Source organism: Tursiops truncatus, chromosome 15, assembly GCF_011762595.2.
Source record: "Tursiops truncatus isolate mTurTru1 chromosome 15, mTurTru1.mat.Y, whole genome shotgun sequence".
In the NCBI taxonomy this organism is placed as follows: domain Eukaryota; kingdom Metazoa; phylum Chordata; class Mammalia; order Artiodactyla; family Delphinidae; genus Tursiops; species Tursiops truncatus.
The window spans coordinates 39,782,677-39,810,544 of NC_047048.1; the positions used below are offsets into that span (position 1 = coordinate 39,782,677).

The 27,868-nt window shown below is 46.3% G+C and overlaps 1 long non-coding RNA gene across 2 annotated transcripts in view; it reads left to right on the top strand.

The window, feature by feature from the left end:
• The window catches only part of LOC141276509 (uncharacterized), a 46,853-nt gene extending 21,949 nt beyond the window's left edge, over positions 1-24,904 (top strand). For both annotated transcript variants that reach the window (XR_012326190.1, XR_012326189.1), the window contains exon 3: positions 23,351-24,904. This is a non-coding gene — a long non-coding RNA (uncharacterized lncRNA). The remainder of the gene's footprint in view (positions 1-23,350) is intronic.
• The last annotated feature ends 2,964 nt before the right edge of the window (positions 24,905-27,868 follow it).

The window sequence follows — 27,868 nt, forward strand, 5'->3', positions numbered from 1 at the left end:
AACTTCTTGTCCACGACTCATGCCCTCCTCTCCCGTTTTACTCCACGCGTGGAGCACCTGCTGTGTGTCACGCCCTGTGTGAGACTCTAGTACCTTAAGTGAATATGACCCCGAGACCACCAAGGTCGTCGTAGCTGTTAATTCTGTATAACAACTAATGTTAATCTGATAGAGATCTTATAATACGCTGGAGGCACGATTTCTCTTTCTCACTGCGACCTTAAAAGACAGGAATAATAATGCCTGCATTTTATAGAGAAGGGACTTGAGTGTCTGAGAAGTTAAATAGTTAGCCTTAGGTCACAACTAGCAAAGAGGAGTTGGGGGAGGAAAATCCATTAGACTGGTGCATTCCAGCGGAAATAAAGGGAAGCACAGGAGCAGTTTGAAATTATCTGCTGTCCACATTAAAAGCAGTAAAAAGAAACAGGTGAGATTAAAGTCAATAAAATATTTTATTTAACCCAATAGATCCAAAATATTATCTCCACATATAGCCAACATAAAGATTTTTGATAAGCTATTTTACATTCTTTCTTTGCACAAGTCGTGGTGTACATTTTACCCCTGACAGCACATCTCAGCCGGGACTAGTTGATTTCAAGTGTTCCTCAGTCGCATATGGCCCGTGGCATCCATATGGGACAGGGTCGTTCTAAGGCGGACACAGGGCTTTAATGGAAGCTGGCCGGGAGGGTGGGGGGCACTCCCGAGATGCCCCTGTGTCAGAGATGTTCTAGGCAAAGTGCCACCTAAGCTGGGCCTAGGGACACAAATGCCACACCACTGTCCCCTGTTGGAACTGCAGCATCTGCCGAGCGTGGCAGTGCCAGGGACAGGCTGGGCGGCAGGGAGAGCAGGGTGTGGCCCACCTCACGTGCCACCCGAGGAGGCCAAGTGTCACTCTGCCCCAGTGTGGACTTGTGACACGGTGACATCACCAAGGGCTTGCTTCTCGGGGGACGACTCGGGCCGCTGTGTGTCAGCTGGATTGGGGTGGGGGAGACCGGGAGACCGGGAGGGAATCTCCGTGGGCAGGAGAGCAGTGTGGGAGAGCTGCCCTCGGGCAGGGGCTGGGCGTGCAGCAGAGACACGAGGGTGGGACTCTGGGGTGAGTTGGGTTCGGGGTGAGGGCCAGGGGAGACTCCAGCAGGCTCCCATCCGCAGGGGAGTGTGCTTTTTCTGCAGAAATCCTCAGAAGCAGGACTAGACGCTCAGGAATTTGGGGCCCGCCAGCTCTGCTTTACAAACAGAGACAGAGATGCAGCGGGCAGCTAGAATCCCCTTCAAATGACCTGGTCACCTGTGTCCCCTCCCCAGCACAGATGGTCTGCCTCCTGCCCGCTCCTCTGCCTGTACTTATGATCGTGGCTATCTCTGTTTGTTTCTCCCGACGGCTCTTTGCTCTATTGGGAACACCTTTCCGTGGGGTCACCTGGGGAACTGCCGTTCGGAACCCAAGGTTAAAGAGACCGAGGCTCACACACGGAGCTCCAGCCACGGCTCCCACATGGCTCCTCCCAGCTGGACCCCCCATCGTTTAATGACAGCTGTGATTCCACTTACGTCGAAGTGCCCCCCTTGCTGTGAGGGGCCTGAGGCTCTGCATTTCCAACAACCCCAGGGGCACTTCTGCTGCTGGCCTGTGAACCGCACTGGGGGTCCGAGGGGCCAGAGCCTGGTTCTCAGCCTTGGCCACTCACCAGAGAATCTCCTGGAGAGGCTGAACTTCCCAACGCCTGGGCTGTGCCCCTGGCCGGTTAAAGTGGAACCTCTGAAATGGGCCCCAGGCCTCAGTCACTGTTGAAGCTGTGCTTTTGCTCTCCCTCCGGAGCCAGCCTCCTGTGAGGAGGTCGCAGCTGAGAGCTTGGACACCAGCAGGACAATCTCCGTCCTCAGCCCAGGCCAGCGGCTCAGCCAACACCACACGGAGCAGAGACGAGCTGCCCCACGGACCCTGCCTCAGTTCCTCACCCACAGCATCATGAGCTGGTGTTTTTAAGCCAGATGGCTGTGGTCTGTGAACCTCTGAGCCTGGGGTGATTCCTTATGCAGCAGTAGCTGACAGGTACAGCCCCAGGACCCTACGTGCCCCCAGAATGGGACCTGTGTTGTTTCACACTTAGGACCCTATGTGCCTAGCAATTAAGTAGGGAGTCGGAGAACACTGGGGAAACATTGGATGCCAGGGGAGGCCAAAGTGAAGGGCACAGTGTTGTCCAGGCCAGTGAAAGGCAGGAGGTGGAGGCTGGTTGTTTGGACATATGCTCAGGGAAAATCAGAGGAAAATGGGCACGGCTGCCCTACTCTCTGGAGGAGTGTTGCCTCCCACTCCTCGGCTGGTTCTGGCTGCCGTCCTCCCTCTCCACGCTCTCTCCACCGTCCAGAAACGGCCCAGATGCTAGGAGTGATGGTCAGTGTGGGCCCCACAGCTTCAGGGAGCTCCCTGAAAGGTACTCAGGGTCACAGCTGGCCTCCCGTGGCATCTCCATGGTGACTCAGGCTCCTGTGGGTCTCCTGGGGCCATGGCTCACATGTTGTTGCCAAGGACGCCCGGATTGGGCCCTCGGTTCCCTGGGCTGAGGGATTGGTCAGTGTCCGCAGTGGCCCAGGAAGAGGAGTGCTGGGGTCCCAGGCAGACTTTGCCGTCACAGGGGCCCTTGGGGGCAGCAGCTCTTGGCCAGTAAGGCCTGACCCTTCTCTTGGACACAGGCCCAGCTTGAGGGTGCAGGGCGGGAGCTGGACAGAGAGGATGCAGGCACAGTGGCTTTAGCTCCTCTTGGGGGGTCTCGTTAGGGCTCCTTCTCAGCAGCCTCCAGAACCCTCTATCTTAACTGCGGAGGACGAAGCCTCAAGGGCGGGCCTGGGGGTTGCAGAGGTGGGGTCTGCCTGCCCTCCACTCCCGGCCTTGGTGTGAGTGGACACAATGATGTGTCCCCTGGTCCTTCTCCAGTGGGTCCACACCTACTTCTGAGGGTACTTCCTCCTTCCAGAGGAAACGTCCACTCAGCTGGTGCCGGGGTGGGCACACGAAGACCTCTTTGGGTTGGCGAGGTTGTTAGGTGGCCCCTCCAAGTGGCCCACGGGCCAGGGTCAGACCATGAACTCACTGGTACCAGTTGGTGACAAGACGAGCAGTTAGAAATTTTGACGGCATTTCAACATTGCTGCAGCATCCACGCTTGTGATGTTGTATTTTACAAAACTGTCAGTTCATGATGGACTGGAAATAAAATAACGTGGCCCCATCACCATGGAGGAGAAGCAACACCGTGCGGGGAACCCTGGGCTGTGCGTGGAAACACCACGAGAATCACTCCCGGGAATCCCCCACCTGCCGCGTGGCCCTGAGTTTATGCCAGTGAAGCAGTGAGGAAGGCGGTCAAGTTCCCCAGTGTTCTGGCTAAGTCCAGCTCTTTCCACTCTGAGCTCTGCTCTCCAGTGGTTCTCAAAGTGTGGTCTTCAGGCCGGTGGCATCAGCACCATGTGGGCGTGTGTTAGACTCCATCTTCCCCAGACCCCCTGCATTAGGAACCCTGGGACAGGCCCAGCAACCTGCTTCCACAAGCCCTCCAGGGGACTCTGGTGCTCACTTAAAAACATCATTACAAGATGAATGGATAAAGAAGATGTGGTATGTGTATACAATAGAATACTACTCAGCCATAAAAAAGAATGAAATAATACCATTTGCAGCAATATGGATGGACCTAGAGATTATCATACTAAGTGAAGTAAGCCAGAGAAAGACAAATATCATATGTTATCAGTTATATGTGGAATCTAAAATATGACACAGATGAACTTATTAACAAAACAGAAACAGACTCAGACATAGAGAACAGACTTGTGGTTGCCAAAGGGGAGAGGAGTGAGGGAAGGATGGAGTGGGAGTTTGGGATTAGCAGACGCAAACTATCATATATAGGATGGATAAACAACAAGGTCCTACTCTATAGCACAGGGAACTATATTCAATATCCTGTGATAAACCATAATGGAAAAGAATATGAAAAAGTTTGTATATGTATGTATAGCTGAATCACTTTGCTATACAGCAGAAATTAACACAACATTGTAAATCCACTGTACTTCAATAAAATAAGTTTAAAAGAACATCATTACAGACACTTCTTTTGAACAGGTACTTCTTGGAACCGTATTCCAAGCCTCAAGGGCAGGGACCCAGAATTCTACGTCTTCTGTACCTTCTGCCCAGAGCTGAGACGGGGGCTGAAGAAACCAGCCACCGACAGACCCTACATCCTGAAATTTCCTCACAATGACTGTACCCATTACATAGCTGGACAAACTGAGGAGCAGAGGAAGCACGATAAAACTTATTTCAGGACCAGGCAATGGAAGAATTGGGGTGAAACGTCTCTCCCCCCGCAACCTGGCATCGCTTCCACCAGGAGTGGAGAATAACTCCCCTTCAGAATCTTGTCTTCACTAATTTCACCCCGTTGGCTTCCCAGACCCTGAGCTTGCTGGTTGTGGCCTTTTGTAGCACCTGCCAGGTCTTTTAAATTTACAAACAAAAGGTGGAGAGGTGATTCACTGTGTTTGGCAATTTAGGCAGTGAAATCTGACCTCCGTGATGTCACTGCACTGCAGACAACACAGAGACAGCTTTGGGCATTTCTCACGTGAAGAGACACTGTCACCATCTTTCTAGACCATCCCACTGGCCCTCGGTCGTTACGTGGTGTCGTGGCACAGCCCTCAGAGGACTGAGGAGCGGGACCACCCATCCTGATGGTGCCGGGGATTCGGGTGGAAGGGCTGGGAGGTGGGCCCTGCTGCCCCTAGGCCTCCAGGTCTGGGGGAGTGACTGCCACATGGCTCTGGGTCTTGGAGCTCCGTCCGGCCCATGGCCTGCTGAGCGAGGGAAGGAGAGGCTGGGGAGAACATACGCGAGTTGGCAGGTTTCCTGTTCTCACCACCCACTAATTGCCGTAACTCAAGTCAGGATATGGCGTGGAACAGCCACGGGGAAGCAGCTGGCTCCCACGCTGAGGACCCCAACACCCCCTGGGCCTTGACCCCCTGTCCTGGCCTCTTCTTCCTCCGAGGGGAAGAGAGGGTGGCAGGTCCTAAAGCAAGGCCACCCCTCACTCCCGAAACCCCCTTGTTCAGCCCGGGAGGGCAGGTGGCCTCCGAGCTGGCAGAACTCGGGGGACGCTCAGGATAATCCAGAAAAAGCCACTTCATTTGATCCCACCATTTGCCATGTAAGGTCGTATCTGCAGGTCCCAGGGATTAGGAATCGGACGTACCTTTGAAGCCACCATTCAGCTCACAACAGATGGGAATCATAAGATGTGCTTTGCTCACTGCACAAAATTGTTGGCAAGATCCAAGGACATTTGCAGTAAAATCTGTGTTGAAACCTAACAATTCCCTTCAAATCTTTCTCCTTAGTGACTTCTAGAAGAATGCAAGAGGCAACATAAAAGTGAGTTTGTGCACTGACAGCCAGGATGCTTGCAGGCATGCCACCACTGAAATAGGGGCTGGCACGAGAGAAATTTGTTCTGGCCTCAGTCCCCTGGATGTCACCGGCCTGGCCGCCTCTGTTGCTATCACAGCCATGCTCTGACAGCAGCTGCTTGAACTTCGGAGTGTTTTGCTGAAAAATTAGACAAGGCTAAAACAATGTGAGGGTTGTAGCCCTCTTGCAGTTTTGCAAACTCAGCAAAGATAACTAGATTTGCTTTGTGTGCAGAATACCGTTGCCTCTGGCAGGAAGCCCACAGAATCCTTCCATCTGGAGAGTCCAGAGTCGAAATTAATGGCAGAGATGAAGGAGGGTAAGGATGGGGGGAGGGATAGACAACCGTGGGGCTTCCTGGTTCCAACGGGAATCACGTGGCACATTTAAAGCCCCGACACCTGAGCCCCACCCCAGAGCTTCTGATGTAATCGTGGGTGTGGCCTGGGCAGCAGAGAGATTGTAAAGCTACCTGGATGATTCTAGTGTGTACTAGTCCATGTTCCAGGTCACTGCACGAGGCTCCGGTTAGGAGGAGGTTATAACTCCATCCAGGCATGAGGGACATGATGGTCTCAGGTTGGCGGGTTCAGCCGGGTCACTGGATGGGGAGAGGGCAAACTGGGGCTTTCCCTGGGAGTTCTGAAGGTACACACACAGCTTCCCGGGTGATGTATATAGAACACAGGAGCACCCCTGCTTACCAGGTTTCTCTGGATTTGGGGAGCTGGTGATGTGGCCCCTGGGGACAAACTCTCGATCGGTACTTCTCAGACTTCAAAATGCACGTGAATCCCCTGGGGATTGTCAAGTGCAGATTCGGATTTGATAGCTGTGGGGGTGGGGCAGGGCTGAGAGTCTGCGTTTTGGAAAAGCTCCCCGCACAAGGGGCACGGATGTGATCTGCATTAGCAGCCCGTGCCGTCGGGCTTTGCCCGGGAACGTTTTGGAATTCAACGGGGCCGCTTCGAGCAGCAGCAGCAGGATCTATTAGGAGCTTGTGAGAAATGTGAGTTCTTAGGCCCCAGCCAGGCCCTCTGGGTCAGGATTCAGGGGTGACACCTGGCAGTCTGTGGTCTGACAGCATTCCAGGCGATCCCGGTGCACCCCGAGTTTCAGAACTGAATATTTAGGATGTTGAGGCGGCATAAAGCTTGCTTATAACCTGCCCACGGCTGAGGGCACGTGACAGGCTGGACACGGCTCTGAATTCTCAGGAAGGCCTGAGCAAAACCAGGGGCTTCTGAGGGGCCTCGAAGGACGCTGTGATGCCGAGAGCCCGTGGGTGACGCAGCGCCCTTCTCAGCCCCGCGCCTGGGGGCCCGGCCCCTCTTTCGCAGGCCCTTCCAGCCCCAGGTGCAACAGCTATTTAAAGTCTCAGCTGAATGATATTTTCCGCCGTGAGGCACAGACTTCACTTAGGGGTCCTGTGGAGCTTCCCAGGGTCCTGCTTCCAGCTTATCTCTGAGTTGCCTGGACCCGAATCCCTGAGACACATCATCTGTCTCTGTTTTTCCCTCCTAATTGAGGCCTAATTGAGGGGGAGGGAGGGGAGGAGGGAGGAGAATGACCTAGAAGTCGCCCGTCCTTGCAGGAAGCCGCCCAGAGCACACGTGACCTTCACAGGCCTCATTCATGTGAAAGGGTGGCTGCATTTGCCCAAATTCACACAGCTTGTCTGGGACGGCCCGGCTTTCAGATAGAAATCTCTGGGCTCAGCGGGCTCTTTGTCGCGGCCCCACTGTGTTTTAGGGGAGCCTCTCACCGCCCCCCCCCCCCCCATACTCCTCCTGCCCAGGCTTTGAGCCCACCACCTTCAGGGATGGATGTCAGATTTCGGTTAGTGAATTAACTGCCGGGGCAACAGGCCTATTCCCTGACATGTGGGCAGTGGAGTTTGCAAAACACCTCCTGAGAGACGGGGCGCCCGTCGGCATCCCTGGGCTGCACGGCAAGGCCCAGGCTGCCCCTTGTCGGGCTCCCAGCAGCGGCTGGCACACGGGCCCCCTCCCCAGAACCGGGACAAAAGCAGCCCCTGCTCTGGTGCCCCCAGGACCAGTCCAGACACCCAGGGCCAGCGGCCCGCTTCCAGGCCCTCCAAGAGCGCTCGTCTGCTTGTGTGGCCACTGTCCTTGGCGGCACCTGGGACACTGGCCCTGAGCTGGAGGTGCACCCCTGGGGGTGGCGGACGCGGGGGTAGGCAGAGGGCCAGTGGCCTGGGCTGGATGAAAGCCTGGGGGCTGGGCTTTGTCTTCCCCATCTGCCCGACTGCTCTCACGCAGAGAGCTGCCAGCCAACTCTCAGGCTCCTGGGCCTTGGCCTGATGGAGGGGCCCATCGCAGTCACACACCGGCCAAGAGGGGGCTTGGGCTGAGGGGCCGTGTCTCGTGCAGCAGCAGAGTTAACAGCATGGCCGTTAACAAGGCCTGAAAGCAGCCAGGCCCGAATCAGCCTCTAGACTTGGCAGGGATGACCTACGTCTGGTGTCCAGTGACAGAACGAGGTGGGGAGTGGAGGGCTGGCCATTTCAGCCAGACCTGGGGCAGCTCGGAAGGCACCAGTCATCCCAGAACTCCCCGCCAGATAGGCCTGCCTCACGGTGTGACTGCTCTTCTGCCCAATACTACTTCCTCTGCTTTCCTTTACAGTATTGATCCCTCATAAGCACATTGACCCCTCCTAAGCAAATTCCAGCTCTGTGACTGTTTCCTCTGTAAAACTAAACGTGTGAAAATGTCTGCTGGGGAAGCAGGGTGGGGAAAGCTGGTCCCATATACCCATTTGTGACTAAACACCGTCAGGAAAACATGGGGGGCTGCAAGGCGAGTGAAAGATGCCAGAGTTAGGAGCCAGAGTCCCTTTTGTACCTACTCCCTTCCCTCTCAGAAGAGAGCAGATGCGCTGGAAGGCGAATCCACGCCCTCTCCTCTCGGGGGCCCCGACACTTTCCCACATGTATCCGTTAGCTATCGCTGAGTAACAAACCAGCCCAAGACTCAGTCTTTGGGCCAGTTCTCGGGGCTGGCAGGGCCCTGGTGGAGGGGCTTCTTATAGGAGAGGGGTGTCTGGGGTCACAGAGGCTGAGTAGCTCTTGTTTTGGTTCACTTTCTGCTGCCTTTTCACTCTGTGTGTCACACACACGAGGGTTCCTTCTGTTCTCTCTCTGACATGCTGCAGGTGCTGGAGAGAGAACCATGAACAGGGTCCAGACCCCCTCCTACCTGTCAGCTGTAGTGAAACGCTACTGAGAATGCAGCTGTAATCATGGCTCCACCTTTCCTTCCAACTTCTGGTCACGTGACCTTACTGGATGACGTCCAGCCTTTTATCCTGCATCCCGTCCATCACATAGGCTGCCATGTGGCTGCGGGGCAGTACCTTTCACATCTCCTGTTAGACACACCTGTGTGGTCTGTGTACATCCTACTTAGAAGATTCCTTTGCTTTACCAGTGCATTGCTGGCCTTGAAGCTGTTAGGTGAATTCTCATCCCTTCCCTTTCTCTCCTGGGTCCTTTTTTTTTTGTAATTTTATTTTGCTTTTATGTATTGGTTTTTAAATTTGTTTTGGTTTTAATTTTTAAATTAACATACAGTAATATGAACTTTTGGGGGCACGCAATTCTATGAATTTCAACATGTCTGTAGATTCTTGTAACTACCGCCACGATCAGGATAAAAAATGGTTCCATCACCCCTTAAAACGCCCTCATGCTACCCTTTTATAGTCTCATTCTTCTTTTCCACCTAACCCCCGGCAACCACTGATTTATTCTGCATCACTAGTTTTGCATTTTTGAGAACGTCAAATAAATAGCATCTTACGTTAAATAACCCTTTAAGATGGGCTTCTTTCACTCAACATAATGGTCCTGAGGTCTATCCAAGTTAATGCAAGTATCAATAGTTCATTATTTTTTTCTTTTTACTAATGAGTAGTGTTCCATTGTATAAATGTGCCCGTTTGTTTATCTAGTCCCCCACTGAATTGAATTGCTTCAAGTTTGGGGGGTTATGAATAGAACTGCTCTAAACATTTGTGTACAGCTTTTTATGTGAACATAAAATGTTTATTTCTCTAAGGTAAATGCCGAAAGATGGGTCATGTTTAACTGGGTACATGTTTAACTTTGTAAGGAACTGCCAAGGTGTTCTCCAGAGTGGCTGAGCCGTTCTGTGCTTCTCCTTGTAATGATGTTCCACATCCCTGCCAGCATTTGATATCGTCGGCAATTTTAAAAAAGAGCTTTATTTTGTTGTTGTTGTTGTTGTTGTTGTTTTTGTGGTATGCGGGCCTCTCACCGTTGTGGCCTCTCCCGTTGCGGAGCACAGGCTCTGGACGCGCAGGCTCAGCGGCCATGGCTCACGGGCCCAGCCGCTTCGCGGCATGCGGGATCCTCCCGGACCGGGGCATGAGCCCGCGTCCCCTGCATTGGCAGGCGGACTCTCAACCACTGTGCCACCAGGGAAGCCCTGAATGTTTATCTCTTACATCAAATTTGGGAAATTTCCAGCCATTATTTCTTCAAACATCTTCTTCTGCGTTGCCTTCTTTTCACTCTCCTTTTGAGACCTAAATGACATGAGTGTTAGACTTCTTAGTATTCTCTCACAGATCCCTGAGGATCTCTTCTTTTTTTTTTTTTTTTAATCTTTTTCTCTTTGTAGTTCAGTTTTTATAATTTCTATTGATCTACCTTTAAGGTCATTGATTCTTTCTTCTATCACTTCCATTTTGCTATTGAGCCCATCCAGTGACTCTTAAAAAATTAGTTGTTGTATTTTTCAGTTATAAATTTTATATTTGGCTCTTCTTTATAGCTTCTGTTTCTTTGCTGAGATTTCTTATCTTTTGATTTATTTCAAAAGTGTTCACACTTACTGTTGGAGCATTTTTATAATAGCTGTTAAAAGTCTCTATCAGATAATTCCAACTTCTGTGTCATCTTGGCATTGTCATCTGTTGACTGTCTTTTCCACTAAGACTTGTGATTTTCTTGGTTCTTCCTATGTCAAGTAGTTTGGGGTTGTATCCTGGACATTTTGAATATTTATGTTATGAAACTATGGATCCTTAAAAATCATATATAGAATGTTGATATTCTTATTTAACCAGGCAATCAACCTTTTCAAGCCACAAGTTCTCACCAGCCTCTTCAGTTATGTTTTCAGTGTCAGTCACACTTTCAAATCCTTTCAGTGCTGTCTGCATCTGTCCCACATATGCTTACCCAGTCCCATCTGGTATCTGGGTGTGGTCTATCCAATGGTTCTGTTCCTGACATCTATGGTATGCTTTTCATTTTCAGATCTATGCATGTACAGTTTTATGGCTAAGCTCAAGAATCGTAACCAATGTAGGTGGTTGCTTTCCTGACCTCTGCCCTGGCTGTGGCTTCCTTAGTACTTTCCTGGCGCTTCCCCTTTGTGGTCCCTCAGCCAGAAACCTGGCTCTTTATTTTTCCTGCTCTGCCACACCTTTCCCCCACGTGCACCATTCTCTGGGGTCCCTCAGCAGGAGGACAGAAAGAAAAGAAGCAAGGGGCTTCACCCTCCCACTTGGGATCACAGCGTCTCCAGTTGGTGAGGAAAGTCTTCTTCCTCAGAGCTCTGCGCTCCTATAGGCCCTGTGGTTTTTCTGTTGGCACCAGATCTTTTAGAAGCTGGACCGTGAGAGAATGGAAAAAAGAACAAAGAGGGGAGGGTTTCCATGGTTTCCGTGGTCTCTCTGAGTGTTAGGAGGCTCCTTTTTCCACTCTACAAGCCAGGACTTGAGGCTTCTTCTGGAGCTGTCTTGTCTATGCCTATGCCCACATCTAGGTTTTAGGTGGCATTGAATCCAGGCCAGTGAACCCTGGAAGAAAAGCAAATGGTAAATCACTGCCAGTCCAGTGACACTTGAAGTCTAGTCTTCCCTAATCTGCTCGCCGCTGTTTCCTTTTCAGAGTCCTCAAACAGCCACTCTGTGCCTTCTGGTGCACATTGTAGCTGCACCCAGTGCTAAGAACAAGCTGGAATGTACTTACTCCATTCTACCCCCAACTGGAACCTCCCCTGGGTCCTGTTTTTGCCTTTTGGGGGTCACTCTGATACTTCTCTCATTACTGAAAAGTACCCTTGTGACCCCTTCCCCTTGTACTACTCCTTTACTCATAAGGAACACTCCAACGACAAAATCTGTGGTTAAGCTCAACCAGAAGTATTGTCAGCCATAGAAGCCCCTCTACCTAGGATGGAACAAAAGATCCAGACCCCTTCCCCTATGACTATTTGTTACCAGGTCCTAACCCAAACATTTGCTGAGCAAGAATTACATAATTGGAAATGATCCTTGTTGACCGCTGGACATTTACCTTTTCTTTTTAAAGCAAATAGGAACAAGATAAAGAGGATGATAAGGTACAGTTGTAATAATCTCCCCAGAGTGGGAAGAGAGAAAGAGTCAACCAATATTTGTTAAATTCATAGCAGTACAAATTGGTACAGCCTTCTTATAAAGGAGTTTGAAAAAAAAAAAAAGAAATGTTTAACTGTTCATACATATATACATACTTGGGAATTTATGCCAAGGAAATAGCTCTAAAAATGAAGTTATATACTAAAAAGACGATCTCTGATAGCCAAGCATTGGAAATAGCCCCAATGTACCCCAACTAGGGAACATTTCATTAAATTATGGTATATAAATAGTATCATATGGAATATAGTCATGTAAAATGAATATTTTGAGTATTGTATAGGAGCATACGTAAATGGATCAGTTATCTATTGCTGTATAATTTTAACACTTAACTAGACCAGATTAATATTTTTGTTGCTGAAAGAGACCAAAAAGCTGTGGGTGCTACCCAAATGAAAGGCAGAGGAAAGGAAGTTTCAACAAAATACTGTTGAAGCCTATAATTAAATAAATATAATTAATTAATATCATAATTAAATAAAAATCAAAGCATTTCATGTCTGTACCCAACATGTTAAAAAAAAAAAAACTCCACCAGATACGTTTATATCACCACATTATTTAATCCTCAGTAATTTTAGCAGTTTTGTTAGCAGAGTTCTTTTGGGGGGGAGGGGGTGTCTAAGTATGCAAGCTTATAATCTTCAAGTGAAATTACTTTTATCTCTTTCATATTAGTCCTGAGTATTTATCTTAAAGCATTAGGGAAAAACCTCCAAAACAATGTTGAATACCGTAGTGATATAGGAATATCTTTTCCTATTCTAGAATCTTTAACATAATGTATTACATGAATAATGTAAAGGAGAAAAAATATGATTATAGCAAATCACATTTAGCAAATGCTAAAAAGGCATTGTCTAAAGTTCCACGTTCAGTCCTTTTAAAAGTCCTAAGCATAGTTGGAATAGGAGGGTATAAAAATGATGAAAGAAGAAGTATTTCCCCAAAGCAACTAACAAGCATTTTATTTTGTATGGCACTATAATAAAATCAAAAAAGTCATTGAAAATGACTCTAAGTACATTAGGTACCATCATTTAGTGAATACAGTTCAAGAATTATTATGTTAAATTTAATATCCTTGAGAGGTCTCATTACTTTTTTTTTTAAGGTTCATCTTTTGAGGCCATGTCAAGGAACTCTTCGATTAACCCCAGGTCATGAAGATTTTCTTCCGTAGTTCCTCTAAAAGTTTGATACTTTTACACTTAGAATTACGATCCATTTTGAGTTAATTTTTGTATAAGCTGTGGGTTTAGGTTGGGGATTCCTCTTTTTTGCGTGTGGAGAAGACTATCCTTCCTCCATTTAATTGCTTTTGCATTTCAATTTTGCTATTCTTAGTCTCTTAAAAATCAGTTGGCCTTTTTTGAGTGGGTCTATTTTTGGCCTCTGGTTTTGTTCTACTGTCTTAATTACTATAGCTTTATTAAAGGTAGGTCTTAAAGTCAGGCAGTGTGACTCCTCTCATTTATTCTTCTTTTTAAAAATGACTTGGCTGTTCTAGTTCCTTTGCCTTTCTCTATATATTTTAGAATCACCTCATTTATAGCTACAAAAAATTCTGTTGGGATTGTGACTTATATTGCCCAAATTCCATGTGACATTAACTTATTCACTAAAAACAAAAGTGTTCATCTGGGAATTAAATCATCTTTACATTCCTGGAATAAATCCTCTGTAGTCATGGTTTATCACGCTTTTAATATACCAATGGATTCAACTTTGAATGCTTCATTGATCATTTTTTTGCCTGTATATTTATAAATAAAGTTAACCTAGAGTAGCGTTTTGTTTTGTTTCTGTTTTTGTTTTTGTACGTCCTACATAAGTTTTTGCCAGTATGGCTAAGGTAGCTTCATTGAATGGATCTAGTATATTTTCCATCTTTTTCTATGGTCTGGAATAGTTTGATAGAGGAATTACACATTTTTTCCCATAGAAAAAAATCCTGCGTCTCTTCATATATTGGTTTTGTGTCTGGGTGTTGGATTCTTGGAATAGTGCCCTCATTCAGTCACCCTTAAACATTTTCCCATAGTCTTACCTCCAGTATTGTAGGCAAGGTGGCTCATGCCAGCCCATTTTTTTCCATTGGAAGTAATCAGTCATTTCTTTTTATAAGCATGTAATATTTTCTTTTCCATAATTGGAATTCAGGAATTTCATCAGGAAATATATATGGGAGGTTTGGGCTTTTTAAAATATTATGATTAATTTCACTTGGGGCTCCTCTGTCACTCCTTTAACCTGAAGACTCAAAACTTTTTTCTTCTTGGAGAGATTTTCTTTTATGATTTCCTTATTTATTACTTTCTCATTTGTTCCCCTCTTCCCTTCTAGTAAACTTTTATTATTCACATAACCTGGCCTGTCCTCCGAGTCTCTTTTCTTAATGCCGTATGAATTCCACATTTATAAAATACTTCTTCCACTTGACCTTCCAAAAGAGTAATTTGGTTCTCTACAAAGGCTACTTCTTCTCAGTTGGTCTACTGAACTTGTAATTTCAGAAATAAGTTCTAGAAAAATTTTTTGTTCAGTGTTAAATTGAATGTTCTTGGGAGTTCTCACTTGCTTTTTGTTTAAGATCATCTGTCTCTTCCATTAGCTCTATTTTGATAGTAGTCATCTGTTCTCCTTGATAAAACTGTTCTCATTAGTTTTCTCTCTCAGGTTGCTAAATTTCCTTAATTTGGTGATTCTTACCCTTGGCCACATGTGAGAATTACTCCAGGAGGTTTTAAAAATCCCCAAGCCCGGGACACAGTAAAACCAATTAATGAAGAATTTTGGGGGGTGGAATTCAGGCATCAGTAGCTTTTAAGGCTCCCCAGGTGGTTCCAGTGTATCAGCCCAGGGTAAGCACCTCTCTCTTAAATGGTTCTCATTTATCTATTGATGGGTGGGTATTCCCTTAGAATTTGTAGAGGTTATAGCTTTGGTGTGTCAACTGGCTATGTTTGCTCTAGTGAGGTGGTGGTGAAAAACCTGGAAAACTGTTCACTCTGCTGGAAAATGGGAGAAACCTCTCTGTCTCTGGGTCTCTTTGGGGACAACTCACAGTGCCCCCCCCCCCCCCCATCCACAGGGAATGGTGTCGTTGCATTTCCATGTGCATCACCCCTTCAGGTTCACATTAGTCTGTGGAGTAGTCAGGCTTTCTAAGGACCACATGCAGCAGGGTGAATGGGGGCAGGCAAAGACCTTCTTTTTGAAAGTGATCTTGGGTTGTACTTTGCTAGTTGTGTTATTCCAGATTGGAAGATGGGGAAGGGAAGTGAATATCCATGCATGTAAGCAGCCATCTTTGCAGAATCCCCTCTGAGATTCTCCTTAGTAATTAAAAGTTTATCACAATTTAGATTTTTAGGATCAGATGATCAGTGTAAATGTCAAATGTCTATAGTCTTAAACTGAGTTCATAAAAAATCCATGTACATATACACAACAACATGGATGAATCTCAAATGCATTATGCTAAGTGAAAGAAGACAGACGTAACAAGGCTACACATGGTATGATTCCATTTCTACGACATTCTGGGAAAGACAAAACATTGGGACAGAAAACTAATCAGTGGTTGCCAGGGGCTGAGAGTCGGGGAGGATGCTGGCTACAGAGGGGCACTGGAGGGGAATTAGAAGTGACTGAGCTCTTCTATATCTTGATTGTGGTGGTTACATCAGCATATGCATCTGTCAAAACTCATAGAACTGTGCACTCAAAAGGGTACATTTTTTTAAATTGAAGTATAGTTGATTTACAATGTTGTGCCCATCTGTGCTGCACAGCAAAGTGACTCAGTTATACACGTATAGATATCCTTTTTTATATTTTTTTCCATTATGGTTTATCACAGGATATTGAATATAGTTTCCCGTGCTATAGGGTAGGCCCTTGTTTATCCATTCTAAATGTAATAGTTTTCATCTACCAACCCCAAATTCCCAGTCCATCCCTCTCCTTCCCCCTCTCCCTTGGCAACCACAAGTCTGTTTTCTCTGTCTGTGAGTCTGTTTCTGTTTCATAGATAAGTTCATTTGTGTCATATTTTAGATTCCACATATAAATGATATGGTATTTGTCTTTCTCTTTCTGACTTACTACACTTAGTATGATAATCTCTAGTTGCATCCATGTTGCTGAAAATGTCATTTTTTTATGGCTGAGTAGTATTCAAAAATGGTACATTTTATTGCATGTAAATTACACCTCCATAAACCTTTGTGGAAAAAAGTCCCATGTACCTCCTCCATTGTACTGAGATTTTTTGCAGATTTCCCCCAAACCTCACAGGCCTCTCAACCTTTGTCCATTCTACTTGCCTGCTAAGGAACTCCCATTTAGCCTCCTCTAGGAAGACATCATCTTCATGTCTGTAAGATTCCTCCTTGTGTTTCTCTAACACCCAGTGCTTCCTGCTCTCCCAGCTCTCCTTCTGTGGGGTTGCAGGAACTTGTCTCTGTGTTTGTATTCCCTGATAGACTCTAGTCTCTGTGTTTGTATTCCCTGATAGACTCTAAGTCAACAGAAGCTTGGATTTCATCTCATTTACCATTGTGTCCCCATCACCTCACTCACTTCCAGTTACTCAGTCACCTATCAACTTGGTAAGGGCAAGGTAGCTGCCACCCAGCACATATACCGATTTGTCATGAACTTGTGTTTCCAGGTGTAACAGGGAAGAGCCAATTTTGACTCCATGTTGGATCTGTTTCTTCGACTTTAGCCTTTGCTTTTCGTTGCTTTTGTTTTTATAATCATACATAATGGCCTGCCTCAGGAACACTACCCATCTGTGAATGGCTGCAAGAAAGAAGAAATTAACACATCCTCTCCTGGAGGCTGGCCATTCCAGGAGATGTTTTGCAAGACTGATGACCCTTTTTACTCTAGTTCCTCCCTGCCTCTCCCTCTCTAGTCTGCCTTTTTACTTTACTTCCCTCTCGGATTCTATAAAAGAAACTGGCATCCAGACCCCGATAAGACGGTTACTTTGAGACACTAGTCTGCCATCCCGTCTGCCGGCTTTCTGAATAAAGTCATATTCTTTGCCTCAACACCTCATCTCCGATTTATTGGCCTGTTGTGTGGCAGGCAGAGCAAGCTTGGACTCAGTAACACAGGAAGCCCCTAAAAAAATCAGGAAATGTCCCAGAAATTACTTGCAAAATCCTTGCACTGGAGCACATGTGCTTTGGCTGTGGAGCTCACAGAGCGTCCACCTGAGTTTTCCAACCTGAGCAGGGGCACCTCAAGGAAGGTATTTTGAGAAGACAAAAGTGAGTTGCCTGAAAATCCATGGTGCGTAACACCGCATTCATTTTTATAGCTGTAATCAACAAGAAAGTGTGTCCTATTTGCTTTCCTTGCTTGAGAAATATAATTTCGGAGACTGATGAAAAATGCTTTCAGCACTAGAATCAGTACTTCTGATTACGGCCCCCTTGGTGCTCGTCTCTCCCCAGTGGAAACATTGCCAGGAAAGATGGGAAGATCTATGGAAGCCCCACAGCCCTGATTTTTATCTCCCCAAAAGCTGTCTGCTCTAATCAAACGCTGCATTTATTGTGAAGAATTTGAAGGCCGGGGTAAGGCTAACAGAAGAGACATGATAACTTTGAAGCATTCGCTATAAAGCTGGGGTACCTGAACAAATACGGACCCACCCACCTGTCTCTGCTTCAGAATCACATTTCTTTTCCTTCGGATTCCAAGCAAAGGCATCTTGTGAAAGCTCTTAGTGAAGTTGGGAGATGCCCTATTGTCCTCTTAACCTCTGCTCCCAAGGAATTCTTGTTCAAGATGGAAGAGGGAACACTTCCATTGGGAGAAGGGGCCTCTACCTCCCCCAAGGGCTGAAGTCCGCGGAAGTGTTGCAATCTCAAGCACACTTCCGGTGAACAAGTGTGACCTCCTCTAACTTCTCTCTTTTTTTTTTTTTTTTTTTTTTTTTGCGGGACGCGGGCCTCTCGCTGCTGTGGCCTCTCTTGCTGCGGAGCACAGGCTCCGGACGCGCAGGCTCAGCGGCCACGGTTCACGGGCGCAGCCGCTCCACGGCATGTGGGATCTTCCCGGACCGGGGCGTGAACCCGTATCCCCTGCATCGGCAGGCGGACTCTCAACCACTGCGCCACCAGGGAAGCCCCCTAACTTGTCTTTAACTGAATTAATTTCTCCTTTGCATTTGGTTGGGCGGTGGGAACTTGTGCTTGGTTGTTTCAGGGTTTCTCCTCCTTTTATTTCAGGATTGCATCTCAGTTCTGGAAAGCTGCAGAGGTCCAAAGTGTCCGGACGTTAGGTGTAAAGGGAGGCTGTGATCTTGTGATTTGTAATTACAAATATACATATATCGGTCTCGGGGCCTGGTTCCCGACACAGTGCTCCTAAAACCCTTATTCATTCCTAAGGGACAAGGACACTTGGAGTATCTCTTGTTCCAGTGTTTGGTCTTTGCCCCTGGTTCCTGACACAGGGCTCCTGAAACCCTTGTAATTTCCTGAGTCATAGGAGTGTCTTTTGTTTTAATGAGGTGACTGGGTGGCTTCTGGGTGGGGGCTGGTCACTGGGAAGAACAAGCCACAGTTAGAAGCTTGGAATCTTCAGCATCCCCTCCATTCTCTGGAGAAGGGAGAAGGGCTGAAAATGGAGTTAGTGACCCACCACAGCTACTTGGTGAAGCCTCCATAAAATCCCCAAAGTATGGGGTTTGGAGAGCTTCCGGGTTGGTGAACAATCCATGTGGTGGAGGGCGACACACCTCAACTCCATGGGGACGGGAGCTCCTGTGCTCAGGACCCTCCCAGACCTCACCCCGTGTTTCTCTTCCCCTGGCTCTTCATCTGTATCTTTTATCATATCCTTTAACAAACTGGTAAACGTAAGGGTTTCCCTGAGTTCTGTGAGCTGCTCTAGCAAATAAATCGCACCTGAGGAGGAGGTCATTGGACCCTCTGATTTGTCACCAAATTGGATGGAAGTTGTGGGTCACCTGGGGACCTACTGCCTGTGATTGGTCTCCGAGGTGGGCTGGGAGCCGTCTCGTGGGACTGAGCCTTTAACCTGTGGGATCTGACGCTATCTCCAGGCAGACAGTGTTAGAATTGAGTAAAATTGTAGGACACCAGCTGATGTCACAGAGAATTGCTCAGGGTGTGGAAAAGCCTCAACACATCTAGTGATCAGAAGTGAAGTGCTTTGTGTATAAAATAGACCCACAAAAAAGAAAGACAATATAAGGCAGAACTGGGATTTTGCCTCCACAGGTGGAAAGCTGGGTTTTCCTTTTTAGAGACATATTCCATTCTCTGTTCTTATTCCCTCACCATGTACTTCATCCCACGTGGCCCTTGGCCATTGACTCATGCAGGTCATTGCCTCCCAGACCTCCAGCTCCATCGCTGCGTCCTCTTTCAACCCAGTTGCTGGATGGATGTCTCTCTTCCTATCACTGTGTACAGGGTTTCTGAGGTTATCCTGACCCACTACTTAGATGCTCAGGAGCTATTGTGTCTCTTCCTCTTCTTATGACAGCACTAATCCCATCATAGAGTCCCACTCACATGACCTCATCTAAACGTAGTAACCTCCCGAAGGCCCCACCTCCAAACACCATCACAGCCTCTTCTCTGTCTTAGGTGCTGGAGGCATTTAGCAAGTCCTGCAGTTCCCAGGTCCATCAGCAAGTGAGGCACAAGGTCCTTGGTTCTTCAGAGTCCCAGTTATGGTCTCCAACTCCTAACTTACCTGAGTGGAGATGGATGGGTTGTGGGGTTCAAGTCCCTGTCTCAGGGCAGCCACGGGACTCTGGGCCACTAGATGCCACACAAATATATATATGAAATCGCCAATTTTATTGGTCCAAACTGGTTTAATAGTAGCAAATTCACACTAAGTTTAATTAAATAGAATAAATGCAGTGTGGGCCAAACCTACCAAATCACAACTTTCAGTCTGTCCACCAACTTTGCAAAGACTTTTGTTGAAATGTTTCTAGCAAATTGGATTCCTCCTTGATGACATTTAGTTGTTCTTGCAAACTCATCAGAAGGTGTTGTGCTTGTCTATTTTGAACAAATTGTTTCTAAGCCAGTGACAGTCTTTGTTTGGAAGATTGTTGAAAAGGTTATAAAATGCTGTTCCAAGTTCTTAGAGTGTGGAGGGTGTAGAGTTTTTACATGTAACACACATGATGAAAAAAAGTCACATGATGTTGGGAACATATCCCAACACCTTTGATAAGAATGCTGTCTTCATAGCACACCTCTCTTTAAAAAAGCAGTTTCTTTTCACTCTTTGTTTAAATATCATCTTTACTTTGACTGGACACGTGTGGAACTTCTTTTAAATAGAAATATTTGTCAGATAGCAGAATAGTGACAGCCACTTGTCATCTCAGGAAAGGGCAGCAAATCTGAAACACTTGTCTTTCTGTAAAATTAAAGTATATAACTCATCTTTAAGTCTGTCACATCTTTTAAATACTTTGCTGTGAGATAACATACAAGAAGCTGCATATGACACAAACAAGTTTCAAAGTGGGCGCCTTAGTCTGCTCAGGCTGCTGGAACAAAATACCACAGACTGGGTGGCTTAAGCAACAGAAATTTATTTCTTACTGTGCTGGCGGTTGGGAAGTCCAAGATCAAGGTACGGGCAGACTCAGTGTCTGTTTAGAGCCTGCTTGCTGGCTTTCAGAAGGCCACCACCTGGCTGTGTGCTTCTGTACTTTCTGTGGTGGGTGCCCATGGGGACCACGAGCTCTCACATCTCTTGCTTTTTTTATAAGGGCACGAATCCCATCAAGGGAGCTTCACCTTCATGACCTCATCTAAACCTAATCACCTCCCAAGTCCTACCTTCAAGTATCATCACACTGGGGGTTAGCACTTCAACATACGAATTTTGGGGGATCACAAACATTCGGTTCATTATAGTCTCCTTCTATTGTGAAGTATGGTAAACATTCTACTTCATCTTAAAGGTCTTAATCTTATAAGTCTGCCCGTATTACTGACATCCTATAGCTCTGGCACACTTCTGGCTGCAACAAACTTGTTGTAGGAGTTTGCCTATGAATGAGGCAGTGAATGGGTGTGTCTTACATGTTGCATTATCCTGGCAGCCTTACCCCAGAATCCTTTTTTAACCTCATAAGACCTTGTATTTAATAAAAATCTCAGTAGTCAAGAGTATATCTTTCCTTGCACATCTTTACTGTAGTTACTCTCCAAAAGTACCTCTTGTAGATTTCATTACTGAAACCGATCTGTCAAACCCCAGACGCTAAAGCCTGTTAGAAACATCTGTGTTTGATCTGTTTACAACCTCCCGCACTGCCACGCTTGTTCCAATGCTTGTTTCTTCAGTGGTGTGTCCTTTGAGTGTCTACTGACAAAGTTATGAATTTTAGTTTGTGACCATATTGTCATCTGTGCATTATTTTAGCCATTTTTTATCGTTGTAGGAGGACAAGTATTATTCCAAAGCTAAGTGACTTTTTGTCTATCACTAACGAATGAAAAGATTCTTGAAAGTTTGTAAAGTCTCTGGACAGAGACTTTAAATATCAATGAAAAAATATCAATATTTGTCTTATGATATTTGATCTTCTTACAAATATCAATATTTGTCATGCTTTAAAAAATGTCTTTCTAAACAGGGTGGCTTCATTCAGCCACTCTCAATTTAAGTAAGCCCCACAGATAATGATTTATTTTTCTGAGTTTCTCCAAGGAAGATGTAGCACTAGCTAGTAGTTGATGTTTTAGGGCATTAGGACTTAATTTTCTGCAACTCCAGACGAGAAAGACTCAAAAAAGTCCTCAGACAAAATATAATTTAGGGTTACATCTATTATTAGTAATAGTTGATATAAATGTGTATTTTAAATAGGCTTATTTGAGATAAGTAAAAATCACCACTAGCCCCTTTGCATTATAAAATTCCCATCCTTCCTTCAGAATCTCCGGGGACGTGACTGGTGTATGGATCTAGAGAAGAAGCTATGTCATTCCATGGAGTAACCATTAGAAGGCTGAAATCTTTTCTATGTCTTTGAAAAAAATATGTACGTATAGGTTTAAGTACTAAATTAGTTAAATATTTTCTTTCTATACCCCAGAGAAGTGTCTGCCCTATTTTCTGGGGTGTGGGTACCTCATCTTGGAAATCACTGGTTCTTTGTCTTTTTTGAGTCACCATACAAGTTTTCATTGAGAATTGAGAAATTGTGGAGGGGGGATGATTATGAAGTGTTGATTTATATAACAGCAAAAAGCCAGGTGGACATGGATTCCCAGGAAAGTGTGGGAGATGGCTCTATTTGTTATGCAGCCTCATCGCAACAGCACCTGACTCACTCAGAAGAGGACGCCCCTGTAAAGGAGCTGCAGTGCCTTGATCCTGGTTTACAGAACGAAAGTCAAGCGGCAGAACCAAACCCAACCTGCAACCTGGAACTAAGCCCTGTTGAATCCAGCAGAGACACAGCTGGGCTGCAGGTCCTTAAGGAGTGTCACAGCAAAATGATGGCAGATAAACTTCTGAACGTGAGGTCTGAGCGTGCTCAGCATTAATATAGCCTCGAGAACCCCTGTGCTCTGCTACCCTAAGTTGTGCAAAGATTTGTCAACCCAGAAGCACCTGGATGCATACCACCATTCTCCAGGCACTTCTGCTCAGAATTACTTGGCCGTGAAACCAAGTACCAGGAGTCCCCCACGTCCTCAGATGCTTAGAGACTAAGCCAGGGTGGGCACTGGGACTTCCCTGGTGGTTCAGCAGTTAAGACTCCAGGCTTCCACTGCAGGGGGCACGGGTTCGATCCCTGGTTGGGGAACTAAGATCCTGCATGCCGCTCAGTGCGGCCAAAATAAAACAAAAAAAAAAAGACAGGAAGACAGGATGGATGCTCCAAAGCCCACGCTCTTGCCATCACATCTCACAACCGCCCATGTAGATCCCTCCTTACTACCTGGTGTTGTCAGGGGTCATACGCCTGTCTCTTCTACTGGACTCCAGTTTTCTTGGAGAGGGGCATCTCTGTTATTCACCTACGATTCTTCCATTAATTGGAAACTTCGTATACTTTAGTATAGCATCTGTATATAGAAGGAATTCAGTAAGTATTTTTTAAAAATTCAATTGTTTAGATCTATAAACAAGACGCCAAAAATGTAGATGAGAAGGTGGATAATCAAACTCACCAATAAATACCATTGTTCTTCTCTGTCATTTAGGGTCTGTGTATTTTGAAACAGTAATTCTTGCCATACTCACCAAAGCCATTCTCTTGACACCAGGCTGGACTCCGCTCCAACCACATGGAAGACCAACTTTTTAAAAATTAATTGATTTAAGATTTTCACTATCTCTCCTGAATTTTCCCAGGAATACGAAGAAAAGGAACGGACGGGACCAAACATCCTGTTGCAGTCCATCCTCCAACAGCACATAACTTCCCCGTGATTTGACGGACTATTTGCATTTAAGAAAAGCATCTGTTCACTTGGTCTCTGGAATTTGCTTTCATTCTCAACCCCACCCAGTCTGTCTCTCCCAGCTTCTAAAAATATAATCTTATTTTTGCTCTCCTTTCAACTTGAAACAGACATCAGATATACACATCTCATACCATTTACACCCAGAAGGCTGTCAGCAGAGGCGCTTGGGTAGAGAGCGTGTTTAATCTTGAGAAGGAAATAGAATGTGTACACAACCAGCAAACCGAAAGGTTTCACCTTGGCTCTGGGGTCCACAGCCCCCATGCGTGGTAGCAGCTACCGAGGCTTAGCTGTGCATCTCCATCATTGTCAGAGTCCTGTCAATGAGAAGAATTGCTAAGGCTTTCCTGCTCCGTAGGCTGTGAGCCCAGCCAAGCCACCAAGCCATCACTCGCCGGGATTGCTGGTTCAATCCAGTTTGCTGACTACACTGGGGTAGCCCTAAACCACACATCAGAAGGAGTCGTCGGTACCCTGAGGGCAGAAGTGCCTGGGCCCAGGGGTGGTATCACTTGCTGGAGTCGAATGTCCCTGGGAGGGTCAGACAAGTCAATAATTATCAGATACTTCAGTATTTACCTCCCCCCATCACCACCCCAGAAGCCAGGCTCCTGTAGCAAGAAGCTGTGCTTTTTCCTCACAGCCTTTGAGAAAGGGCAAAGCTTGTGTTATCTTCCCTGACATACTTAAGTGACCTGAAGAGGGAAGACAGGCCACTTTTACATTTTTTACAGGGTCACTGCTGCTAGTTCCTCTTCCCCCTCCCCCTCCTCCTCCGTCCCTTCCACTCCTCTCCCCCCTCCTCCCCCTCCCTCTCCTCTTCTCTTTCTCTTCCTTCTACTTCAATGATTTTGTAGTTACAAACTAAAATGCCCATAGACTCAGGCACTGCTGCTGGAAGTTTCATCTTTATTAGATGTAGTTTTTATATATATAGTGCGACCCAGCAATTCCACTCCTAGGAATAAACCCACCAGGAATGCATACATTTGTGCATCAAAAGACTTGTACTAGAACATTACCAGCAGTGTTTTTCATACAAGCCCCAAACTGGAAATAACACAACTGTTCATCAACAGTAGAATTAATGACCAATTTGTGCTGTATGTAGCCAGTGCAGTCCCACAGCAATGAGAATGAACAGAATGAAACCATATGTCACAACATGAATGGATCTACAAACATAATGTTGAGCTTAAGAAGGCAGGCATGAAAGAGTGCATATTCCTGGGCCCGACTCCAAATACATAAAGTCTGAAACGAAGAAACGTTCACTGATGGTGTGAGAAGGCAGGATGGGCCATGGTCTGAGACTGGAACGGGCCTAAGGAGGCTTCGGGGCAGGAGGGGGCGGGTGGCTGCTGGGATGTTCCATTTCTTGATCTGATCACACTTGTGTGTTCACTTTGTATAAGTTCTTTGAGGAATACAACAGTCATTTGTGTGCTCTCCTGTCTATATATCTTACTTCAATAATATTAAAAAATATGAAAAATAAAAACATGAAGACCATGAAGACAGAGCTTACTTACATGGGTTTTTTCCCCCACAAATTGGCCGTCTGCAGAGACAGGAATTGCTGCTGAGCCCCCCACTGCCCACGTACTTCGCAGGGTCCTCTAGCCTGGGGTCCCGCCGCTTCTCCCCGCCCTCAAGCCCAGACTCACCTTCCCCCTTCCCTCTAATCCCACACTACAGGCCCACAGCTACCTCTCTTTCACTTTCCCACCTGCCGGGGTCCCTAACACTTGGGCTCCGCTGCTGTAACTGCGGGCCTGCAGTCCGGGTCTTGACAGGGCTGGCCTTACGCATCGGTAGCGCCTGGTACGTGTTGAGGGCCTCAAAGCAAAACCTCAGCGCTTTAGGTCTCTGCATATCCCTGTGGTGTCTGAAATCCCCATGTTACCCAGCTCTTTTAGACGGTGGCACTGTACGCTCCTACTCAAGTGTTAAAGTGGACGAGGTGCACTAACGCGATTTTGTAATCCGTCTATCAGCCAGGCTCTCCTTAAGGCTCCTGTGAGCCAGGGAACCTTCAGCCAGTGCTTCTTCTGGAGTAGTCATCAGACAGTTGACCTTGAAGCTTTGAAGAATGGCCCGGACATTTGGGTGTCCTTTTGTGTTTAATAATTGTATTCCATCTTTCTTGACATAAATCGTGGGTACCAGAGATCTATCTAGTGCAGTGGTTTTTCCAACTGCTTTTTTTTACCTGCCATCTTCCTTCTTCAAATGCCGGGTAAATTACAAGCACAAACACTTGAGACAGATGAGGGCAGAGTTGTTGGGCGGCGGTAACAGGGTCTCCCAGAGCCCTCCCAGCTCCTCCCTGTGGCCCCCGGGGCCATTGTTCAGGTCCGTTTGGGGGCTCTGGGGAGCTGAGATCAGAACACCAAGGATCTTGTCCAAGCTTTTCATTTACGGTCTTGGAGAGTGAAATGACCAGCTTAAGGTCACTCTGGCCAAAATGGTAGGGCCACATTGAGAACCTCCCTCGCCAAACAGGGCTCTTACCTCTGTCACAGGAGGAAGGTTGGTTTTCCATCTTGCCTCAACATTTGCAAGTCATTGCTCCTTCTCTGTGTGCCCTTTGAGTTCTTGAAGTCCAACTTCTCCCCAGACACTTGCAATCCCTGTTTTAGGCGCGGAGGTTTGCACTAGAACAAGGTGCTGGAAAATTAGTCCACGTGCTTGAGATTAGTCCAGGAACTTGAGTCTTGGCGTCAAAGTTCAGGGAGCCTGGAGAAAAGGCTTCTGCACAGATAAATGACAGAAGGACCAGCTGGGAGAATAATTCAGGCCTAGACACAGACCTTAAACCTTTCTTAAAAATTAACTCAACATGGATCATAGACCTACAAGTAAAATGCAAAACTCTAAAAATTCTCTAAGAAGACGTAAGAGAAAATCTAAGTGAAATTGGGTTTGGTGTTGAGTTTTTTGATAAAACATCAAAAGCATGATCCGTGAAAAAGAAACCCAGTAAGTTAGACTTTATGGAAATCAGAAGCTTCTGCTCTGCAAAAGACATTGTTAGAAACATGAAAAGACAAGTCACAGACTGGGAGAAAATATTTGCACAACAAATGGCTGATAATTTGTATCCAAAATATAAAAAGAACTCTTAAAACTCAACAATAAGAAAATAAACAGTCTGGTTTTAAAATGAGCAAAAAAAATCTGAACAGACACCTCATCAAAGAAGATATATAGATGGTAAGTAAGTATATGAAAAGATGCTCCGCCTCATACATAGAGAATTGCAAATTAAAACAGCAAAGGTATCCCATTATACACCTATTAGAATGGCTAAAATTCAAAAAACTGGCAACACAAACTGCTGGTGAAGATGTGGAACAGCAGAAACTCCCATTCATTGCTTGCAGGAGTGCAAAATGGTAGAGCCACCTTGGAAGACAGTTTAGCAGTTTGTTACAAAGCTAAACCTAGTCTTAACATATGATCTGACAATTGTGCTGCTAGGTATTTACCCAATGGAGTTGAAAACTGTCCACACACATATATACACTACCAAATGTAAAATAGCTAGCTAGTGGGAAGCAGCTGCATAGCACAGGGAGATCAGCTCGGTGCTTTGTGACCACCTAGAGGGGTGGGATAGGGAGGGTGGGAGGGAGACACCAAAGGGAGGGGATGTGGGGATATATGTATACGTATAGCTGATTCACTTTGTTATAAAGCAGAAACTAACACACCATTGTAAAGCAATTATACTCTAATAAAGATGTTAAAAAAAGAAAAAAAACTGTCCACACAAAAACCTGTACACAAAGTTGTATAGCAGTTTTATTCACAATTGCCAAAAATTGGAAGCAACACAGATGTCCTTCAGTAGGTGTATTGATAAACTGTGGGACATTCATACAATGGATTGTTATTCAAGACACAAAAAGACATGGAGAGAACCGAAATGCAAATTATTAAGTGAAAGAAGCCAGTCTGAAAAGGCCACATACTGTATGATTCCAATTATATGATATTCTAAAAAAGGCAAAACTATGGGGACAGTAAAAATATCGGTGGTTTCCAGGGCCTCAGGGAGAGGGAGCATTGCGTACTGGGGGCTGGTTTAAAGCATATCGTACAGAACAGCACCCTAATCTCATACACTGTTGTCTCCTAGCTGTCCTGCGTCTGAGCCCTCAGCACAGCTTTTCCAGTGCTTGTCACGCCAGCTGCTTCTGGGTGATGGGCACGTGGAACGACCAGTGAATTCCACGTGAGTGTGAGCCCTTTGCCACAGTTCCTCTGTAGTAAATCACGTCTTCTGAGCAGAAGCAATGTTGTCTGTGAAACCATGGCAATGGGTCAGACATTTCCAAAGTTCAAGCACAGTGGGTCTGGCAGAAGTGCTGTTGGCAGGATGGCAACCCTCCTGTGAGGA